Source organism: Crotalus tigris, unplaced genomic scaffold (genome assembly GCF_016545835.1).
Source record: "Crotalus tigris isolate CLP2741 ecotype Arizona unplaced genomic scaffold, ASM1654583v1 scf7180000019707.1183690, whole genome shotgun sequence".
NCBI classification, from domain to species: domain Eukaryota; kingdom Metazoa; phylum Chordata; class Lepidosauria; order Squamata; family Viperidae; genus Crotalus; species Crotalus tigris.
In genome coordinates this window covers 475,371-485,562 of record NW_024097673.1, presented here as the reverse complement: position 1 = coordinate 485,562, position 10,192 = coordinate 475,371, and positions in this window count along the sequence as shown.

Below are 10,192 nucleotides of genomic sequence, written 5' to 3'. Positions count from 1 at the left end.
TCAGATCCTTATTTAATTTGATTGTAATTCTCTACATATGATAGATAGAATTTTTATCATTTGAAGAGTGAACATAATTCCGCTCAGTGCAAAATCATGTCTTTAATGCCATTAGAAATAAGTATACAAATACATAACACATGTTTCTTTGAATGGAAGAATCTGTATAGAGTTGAAGTTAAACTCTTAATCAGTTTAAAATTTTAGTCTTGAATAGTGGAATCTAGCAGTAAGTACTATTTTTGTAATGGCAAAAATGGTTATTATTTTTTTAAAAAAATAAGTTTGCTTTTTATGGTTTATTTTTATTCTACGTCGTCCAGAGTCATGTTTGTGAGATGGACGGCTGTATAAATGTGAGTAATAAATACTCAAATATTCAATGTTGAAAAATATTTAATATTCATTCAGATTACTATGTTAGAATAGCCTTTAAAATCTGTTTATGCTGATACAAATGTCTAATAATTGGACTTTTTAGTGGAAAAAACATTAATTTTAAAAAACATACATTTTTCCTTATGCATGATTAAGCTGAAATAAAATAGATAAAGAGCATAAGGTATTTTCCATATACCTTGTGTGATGGATGACTAGTTCAGATTTTTTGAATACTTTGTCTAAAAAAAGTTACTTGTTGTTGTGACTGTTCTCTGCTGGTGATGAAAAGTTCATTATCTTAGGTTTGTATTTTTGACTTCTATGAAAATAATGGCTAGGAGTCAGCAAGCAGCCCTTTACCAAATATTTGAAGAATATAAGCAGAAGCTTGCTATTATATTAATGTTCTACTCAGGAAGAAATAGGCAGTCTATTGGTGACCAACATCCACACTTAACATTAAAGGGTGGCTGAAGATAGGATTGCAAGTCCCATGTGGACAGGGCTAGGATTTTTTTAGGGGTGGTCTGCTTTTCAACTGTGATGTACATATTTACATTGTTTTTATGTATTCAAATTTCCAAGGGTGGAGTGAGAGTAAATAAAAAAAATCTTTCAAATCAAATTCTATGCATTCAAAAGTCAGGACTAAGATGATATATAATATGATATATAATAAATGCTACAATATGTGTTGTTGGGATTGAGAATTTTTTAAATACATTCTGAGATCTGTTACCTTCAAAGATGTCCAAGGCATTTAAACATTATGGAAGGCCCCCTCTGCCTTGTGGCAGCCCCTCAAATACTGGAAGGCAGCCCCTCAAATACTGTCGTGATTCCGTGTCAGCCTGTGTTCCCAACAGCTGAGTCTGGGGAATCTGAGGAGGAGGTGGAGGAGGCATTTGAAAAGGGCCATCAGGGTCAGAGGGAGCCTCTGACCTGGGCCTTCCAGTCGTGTTCCTGATGAAGCTCAGCTGTGTGGGGAGAATGAGTCAGACACACCTGATGGACATGATGATTGATGCTCGTAGACGCTGGCAATTAGCAAGAGCAGATCAACAGCAGTCAATACGACAACTCCAGGGGAGGAGGAGAAGGCACTGAGAGGCAATGCCTTGGGACTGCTGTATAAAAAGGGAAGGTGTGGGTGGTGCTGGTTGCTGAAGGCATCCGTTGCAAAGTACTTCATGGGATTGTGTTCTGTTAGTATTGCCCGTGACTACTTTTCTGTTTGCATTGTGTTTCGTGTGGACAATTTCCTCCATTTCGATTATGTTTTGCTGCTTTTGTTTCTGGACTATTTGGCAGGTTTGTTACCCATATTAAAAGGGGTTTGTTTTGAGTCTCCAGCCTATTTTCTCAACAGGGGTTTGGTCCTTGTGCCTTTAACAAGGATGGCCATAGACTGGGATAGAAGAAATACTGGAATACTGCTATCATATGTCCCCTATTTCTTCTTTTCTTTAGACTAGCCAAACCCAAGTCCCGTAGCTGTTCTTCGTATGTTTTAGTCTCCAGTCCTTTGATCATCTTAGTTGCTCTTCTCTGAATTTTCTCCAAACTCTCAACATCTCTTTTGTGATATGGTGACCAAAATTGGCTGCAGTATTCCAGATGTGGTCTTATTAGGGTTTTTTAAAGCGTTACTAATACTTCACGTGATCTTGATTCTATGCCTCTGTTTATACAACCCAGGATTGTATTAGTTAGTACAGGTAGTCCTTGCTTAATGTTTCTCCTGTTTAGTCACTATTGAGGATTACAATTGGTCCTCACACTTATTGCTGCTATAATGTCCCAGTGATCATGTGATCAAAATTTGGGCACCTTGTGGGCATTTGCAGTCATTTGCAGCATCTGGTGGTCAGGATTACCATTTGTTGTTCTTACAGTTGGCTTCCGAAAAGCAAAGTCAGTGGAGAAGCTGGCAGTAAAATCGCATGTTGCAGTCACATGATGTCTCACTTAACAATTGTAACATCACTGATGTAAGGCTTGCCCATCCCAACGGTGGTTGTTAAATTATAATTACTTATGTAATGTTATTTTAACATAAATAGAAAATGGGATAGTTTTTTTCATGGTATTAATTTAAATAGAATAAATTCCTGGAAAATAATTCAGGCATCTTTACATTTTTATTGTGAATAAATAGTATGCTAAAAAAGTGCTAGAATACTAAATGGATTTATTTATTGATTGATAAACAATATTCCCATATCCTAATGCAGACTTTGAAAAATTTATATCCCATGCATGTCATGACAAACTTTGAAACAAAAACTCTGTTTTTATGCAGATATGTATTGCTTTTTCTGTTCAGTGTATATATGACTTTTAGATGGCTTCAGTGAGTAAGATCTCAAAATTGTTCTTAAGCTAATGGTACTGTGAAATACTTAAATGCTATTATGGCTTGAATTTTCTTTCTGTTTCCATCCTTATTTGAGCTCAATTTACTTTAAGCTAATCTTAGTATAAGCCATATTCACAGGAAAAGTAGTATGACTAATCTCCCCCATGTATTCAATTCCAGTTTTCTCATAGATACAGCCTCTTAGTATGCTATGCCTGTGAATCAGAAAACTCAGTCTAAGATAAATAAGTAGACTAAGTGTGTTAGCATTTAGGAATGATAACAATGAACAACACAATCACAGTTCGCCACTGTTGCAAACAGTCAAAATTGTTCGCTATATTATATGTCTTTATGATTATGAGAGATATCAAGTTATTGTCTCTGATTATCTGCAGTTTCATGGAATTTGTGCAATACAGGTTTTGTGTCTGAGATTAAAAACAAAGCTTCATATATACAATAGTCATAGAAACTCATATAATTCAGCTGTAGTATATTGAAATGAAATTCATATAATTCAGCTATAGTGTATTGAAATGCACTTGTACTTGCCTCCAGAAAAGAATGGAATCAATCACCATTATAAGAAAATGAATTAATATGGACAAAATAGATGTTTAACTTGATGATAGACATATTACTATTTAAAATATTGAATTTTTATGATACACGTTTATAATTTAAGAAACAGTTTTGAACTTTGTGAGTTTCTATTTATTACAGAGAGCTATAGCTTTTGTATAAGAAATTGGGAGGGTAATAGTTTAATCTTAAAATACTTTGTCATTTTTCTTTTTTCAATCTGTGTGGAAAATGGAGTTGATTCATTGGCAATTAGAAGTAGCACATTTATTACCGGTGTCCATGGTTTGCCAGAGGAATTATATTACTTACCTTGAAATATGGCATACTACTCTTTATCCTAGAAGCCATAATACAGTTCAGCTATTTTAGATAAATAATGTCCCTTCTCACCATAGAACTTTATGATGGTTGGAAATTAGGGTGCTGAATATCAGTGGTTCTTTGTCTTTCCTGAAATGGGTAATTTTAGTTGGTGGGGGTCACAAACTTGTGCCTGTCCCTCATTCTATATCTACATAAAGATGCTAGCAAAAGTTGTCCATCAATTTGGGGTTAACTGGTATTAGTATGTAATATTAGCCTACTGTAGTGTATTAGTACAGTAGCCTACTACAGATAGTCCTTGTCTTACAGCCACAACTGAACCCAAATTTCTGTTAAGTGAGACATTAAATGAATTTTGCCCCATTTTACGATTTTTCTTGTCACATTTGTTAAGCGAATCACTGCTGTTGATAAGTTAGTAACCTGGTTGCTAAGTGAATCTAGCTTTCCCATTGACTTTGCTGGTGAGAACGTCACAAAAGATGCCAAGCATCTGAATTTTGATTACATGATCATGGGGATGCTACAAAGGTAAGTTGAGGACTACCTTTTACTGCCATTCAGGAGATTACATCCAAATCTTGACTTGCCTGTGTGAGACTAGATGTGACAGAAGAGGCACAGAATTACTCACAATAGAATGAGGGGGATTCTGGTATCAGGGAACCTTCATCATATGCTCCAGATAGGGTGGCACATTTCATAAAAAACATGAGTTTCTCCTGGTTTCACAAAGTCTACTGCACCAACGATGAAGGCAGTGGCAAAAAGAGTCTTTAGCCAGCTTGATTTAATTTGCTATTTGCAATTAGCAAACTGCACATACTTTATTGGGCAGGAGATACTGACTACTATGGCTTATACCCTTATAATCTCTTAGGTAGAGTACAGTTACGGGTAGTCCTCTGTTAACTACCATTCATTCAGCAACTGTTCAAAGTTACAGTGGCATTAAATGAATGGTGATTATGAGCAGTCCTTGAAGTTGTATCCAAGCACTCCTGCAGTCATATAATCATGATATAGGTGCTTGGGACTTAGGACAATTACAGCATCCTGCAGTCACATGATAGTGATTAATGACCTTCCCTGCCAGCTTCCTGCAAGCAAAGTCAATGGGGAAGATGGCAGGGAAGGCTGGAAGTTGTTCATCTAAGTTTTCCCTACCTGTGTACTCTTCCCCAATCCTTCAATGTTTGTGCATGCCTCCTACCACTTGCATAGCTTCTCTGAGCCTTATGTTCATGCCACACCTCTCTGGCCATTTGCACACCCTACCCAGCAACACTCATGCATGCTTGCAACCCATCCCAGCACTTGCACATTCTCTTTCACCTGCCCAACACACTCACAGACACACACACTCTACATGTCCCTAGCTTCCCACATTCCTCCTTCTCCATCCTGCAACACTTAATTGCCTGCCAGCCTGTTTGTGATCCATCTGGGAATTCCAACTTTCTCCCAGCTTTCCTATTGATTTGATTGTTGGAAGCCAGCAGGAAGTTGCAAATAAGAGCTCATTGTTAAATCTATGATCCTTAAGGAAAATAGAGGGAACAGCAGGGGTTGATGTCTGTAAGTGATATGGTCATGTGACATTGCACTTCATGACTGCATTGCTTAGGGATGGAAATTCCTGTCCCTTTTGCTGTCATGACTGAGAACTATTTGTATTCTCTTTGCATGAAACTGCTCATGAAAATCATTTAGAAAATAAAACAGACAGTGATAAGAGAGCAGGGATAGGCAATTTTTCCAATGGACCACATGAGAAACTGGGACTGATTTGGAGGGCTGAACCAATTGGGCTGCGAAGGTGGATATTCATGCACACAACCATACATAAATTGAAAAAACAAATAACAATCACCATCAAAATAAAAGGAATCCATGCGGGCTGACCAGGGCAGCCAAAGGACTGGATGTGGCCCAGTCTGTATTAAAGGGTTTGCACTAGTTATTGGCTGGCTTCTAGATCAGACTCAAGATTACCTATTTACCGTTTATAGCTTGCTTCTTCATCACCTCCATGCCTTTCTAGTCAAAGCACACTTGCTTCTGTATTTATGCAGGGTGAGAGGGCATGCTGCAGGTTCCATTCCCCAGGAGATAAGAAGGATGGCAGTGTAGAGCTAGCTTTTTTAGTTGTAGCTCCTTATTTCTGGGATATCTTGTTCTCCTTTAAGGTGAGGGTACTCCTTATTTATTTTCATTGAGGAAAGCAATGAAGCCCTTGCTTTCTTTGGAGTGTCTTTGAAAAAGGCTGCATGAGGCGAAAGCAGGGGGATGGTAGTGATTTATGCATTGGCCAATACAATATATTATTGCCTATTTCAGTGAATTGATGCATTTTATTGTTTTATGGATATAAATTACCTAAACTGTGTAATGTATGTATGTGTGTTTATGTGTTTACTTATTTCTGAAATTGAAAGTGCATTTGTTTAATTCAAATCATACATTTTTGTAACTTCATAATTTGTGCTTTTAGTATTTATTTATTTGAACTTTTTGTATGAAGAAAACATGGTACATTTGTTAGGTAATATATAAAGGTAAAATATCCCCCAAGTTGGAGATTGAGTCATGATAACATAGATGTGCCCAAATAGCAACAGAATGGAAATGTAGTATTGTTACTGCTTTCTTATTCCAGGATGTTTGGCTTGTTTGCTTTTTGTCTTTCAAGTCTAACATATAGCATTAGGATTTCTTGTATGTCTGCCATATAAATACTAACTAGGTTCAACCCTGCTTTGTCTTTCCAGATATGCCATTTTTGTCTAAATAGTGCCACATAGAATACCTCAGATTAATTTGTATTCTTGCTCAATATTTATTGTATTTTGCAGTTTTGATATATAGCAATTAAATATTCATATTTTTGAAATGATAATCCACTTACATGTTTGACTGGAGTAATTTGAGTTATATAGACTTGCTCTAGTAAGTTTCATAACTAAGCATTACAGCTTTATATCCATGTGTGTGGATAGGCAATTAATGTTGTGTTCATGCATATTAGTTGTAATGGCACCTTAATCCAAACTGGTGAAAAGCAAATACTGCCTACATTGTGTGTAGATGGGTGTGTGGATGGGGAAGCAGCCCTGAATAGCAATTAAAGTCACAATAAATTTAATACGCAAAGTCTATGAACATAATTTTCATCTGTCTGTAGATTTCCGAATTATAAAAAGGATTTGAGCCAGATAGTAGTCTAATCCTTTTCTTAATACTGTGCACTGAATCATGAAACAGATTTTCTCCATAGAATTGAAATTTGCCTTTGCAAAAAAGCTGTGTTGTCTGTTTTCTCTGTTTGTCAGATGCAAATAACCAGATCCAGACGTGAACAGTTTAATTAGTTACTTTATTGCTCATGCCTAATGTATTTCACAGGAATCTTCTCAGGTTAGTGATCTGCTAGACTAGATAAAATTCAAAGGCATTCAAGTATGGTCAGATCTTGCCCTCTTTTGCCTATGTGTAATGAGTCCAGACTAATTCCTTACTTGATTCCCCCCCCTACATTAGCCAGTCTTCCTCTAAAACTGATAGTTGAAATATCTTCAGTGGTATAATTGAAAAAAATGGGGAAAAGGATGGATCTTTTCTCGATAGGCATAACAGTAGCTCTTTACCAAGATATAACTTTCTAGCAAGTGATTTTTAAAAAAACAATAACAACAACAACACAGTTTATCGCCTTTAGACATAATAAAATATAGGCATATATGTAATGTACAGCATTAAAGTAGAACATCCTATTCATGAATGTTCCATGCTACATTAACTTTGAGCATGCATACATGCTTATAATATGAGTAAAGCACATAGGGAGTATTTTGTGTAAGACAACCATGTGATCTTTATTAATTTTATGACTTATCTACTTGTTTCACATTATGTCAACTAACCTATCATTATATCACACTAATTTTTCTTGATGTTAAACATGTGAAATATACAATAGTATAAGCAAAGTGTGTGATTTTCAATTCTTTATCCCTCTGTATGCAGCAAGAATATATAGTCACAGACAACAATTCGAACTAGGATATAATATACATTAAAATGCATCAGAAGTCAAAGAAATAGTCTATATATCTGAACATATTCAAGGTAAACATGACCCATACTTGATTTCTGCAAATGAAAACTGATACTAAATCTTGTTCTTTTGATAAGTATTATTTTAGTTTGGATTTAACTGGATGAATTCCAAAATTTTAATTGCATTTTAGCCTTTTCTTTTTCATCTAGTAATTCATCTTATATTTTGTATTTTGTAGAAATATATGAAATATGACTACATATACAGCTGTTAAACATAGCTGGACTCCAATAAGGTGACAAGTAATTGCTGCAGAAACTACCATTACAGTTCAGGCACTTGAAGGAATTTTTTTAAAGACAGAAGCTATGCAACCTTAAAAGGACTTGTTTAAATTTTTATGGTGTCTATGTGTGTGTAGGATATGTGAAGTCTGTAAAAACCCAGCAAAGTTTACTGCTCTTAAAGTTAAGAAATCATTCTTGTGTTGCACACTGATAAATATAAACCCTAGAATCTGAATTTTGTATTGAAAATGCTTTCTTTTTGTTTAATGTTCTTGTTATTTAAAAAGGCAGGCATGTCAGAAGAAAAAGAATCTGTACAACCTTGACATTGCCATCACAGAAACCCAGATGTAAACAATACCTTTTAAGGTTATATCAGAAGTATAAATAGTTGTTGAGGCTATATGTGCTCTGTAAATCATCAAATGAAATAATGTATGAAAGACTAACTAAAAATTGGAACATAATACACAACATTGTTAAAGTGTTCCAGAAGAAGTCAATATCTTTTAATTCTGTTCTAAAAATAGGCACTTGTGGTTAATAGAAAATTATGTTCTTAAGAATTGGTAGGAGGAGAATAGCCAGTTAAAAGGAATCAATGTAAAATATTAAATTTCAATCATATGTCTGATTTTTTTTATTAAACATAGCATATATAGGAGAATGTGGGACCTTGAATGTAAGATGAGTTTTTAAACCTGAGTTACCTTCAGATCGGTTTAAATCAGTGGTTCTCAACCTTTCTAATGCCGTGACCCCATAATACAGTTTCCCATGTTGTGGTGACCCCCAACCACTTATACATCACCAGGTGCCAGGGGTGTGGCCAAAGAAAAGGGGGAAAAATGGCAGACAGCTTTGTTTGGCGACCCCCGTGAAATGGTCATTCGACCCCAAATGGGGTCCTGACCCACAGGTTGAGAACCACTGGTTTAAATAATATTGGAGCTTTAGTTCAGCAATGTGTGTCAAACTAACAATGTTTTTTGAGAAAAGAAAAATTGGAATATTCTTTTAGTATTTTCTGTGTTAAATCCTCATGGACATGTAGTCCTTGACTTATGATCACAAACAAGCTCAAAATTTCTTTTGCTAAGTGAGACAGTTAAGTGAATTTTGCCCCATTTTACTACCTTTCTTGCTGCAGTTGTTAAGTGAATCACTGTAGTTGTTAGTAGCATGGTTGTTAAGTGAATCTGGCTTCCCTATTGACTACTTGTGGTGATTGCATGATCCCAGGATACTGCAACTGTCATAAATATGAGTCAATTGTGCCCTCCTTTCAAGATGGCTGCTGCTCGGTAAGGTTTTTTTTTTTCTCTTACCAATGTTATGCTGATTTCACTGTAAAAGCTAGTTCTTTGGCAGTGCTGCTCCCTGGTTTTGAAAGGCAGCACTTAGGAGTGACCCAAGGAGACCTTTGGATGATTGTGGACTCAGTGGGGAAGAGGGGTCTTGAAGATTCCAATTCCCTCTGGAAGTGGTTGAAAAGTAACTGGGCATATCCATCTTCCTGTCAAGCATTTATTTCATTTTCTAGTCATGCCAGAATTTTAACTTCCACTTTTTAACTTTATTGTTTTATTTTGCTTTGTGCTTTAAAAATTTATCAGCAGTTGAATGTTGATTTATTTCAACCCCTTGCTGGACTCTTAATTGCTTTTTCTCTTTTTTCCTTCTGATATATGTTGTGCTGGATAACCTCTGCCCCTTCCATATAGAATGCTCGACAACATTTGGGGAGGTGATGAAGAGACATTAGACTCTCACCACTGGATTCTGTATTTTTTGAATTTGCAAAATATCTGCAATTTATTTCTATTGATCTTTTCTTATAATTTTGGATTGAAATGTAGAGGAAAATATTTTTTGTTCTTTGTTCCCTGATTAAGTTGAAATGGCTGAACAATGTCTGTACACTGAACATTGTAGAAATTTCAGAAAGAAGGGTGGGAATATATGTGGCTTCTAGCTGGTTTTCTCTTACATAAACTTGATCAAATTTTAATGAGTCTTCAAAGAATGTTACAGCCTGAAGCTTTATCTTTGGATAAAGATACACAAAAGGACTTTGATCCAGTTCCAGATCAAAGAGAGAATCTCATGGCTGAAGAACCAGCAAAGTGGATTTCATTTATTGTTCAGAAATTTAAGTCTGTATATTTCTCCAACATTAGGGCCTTAGCTGGA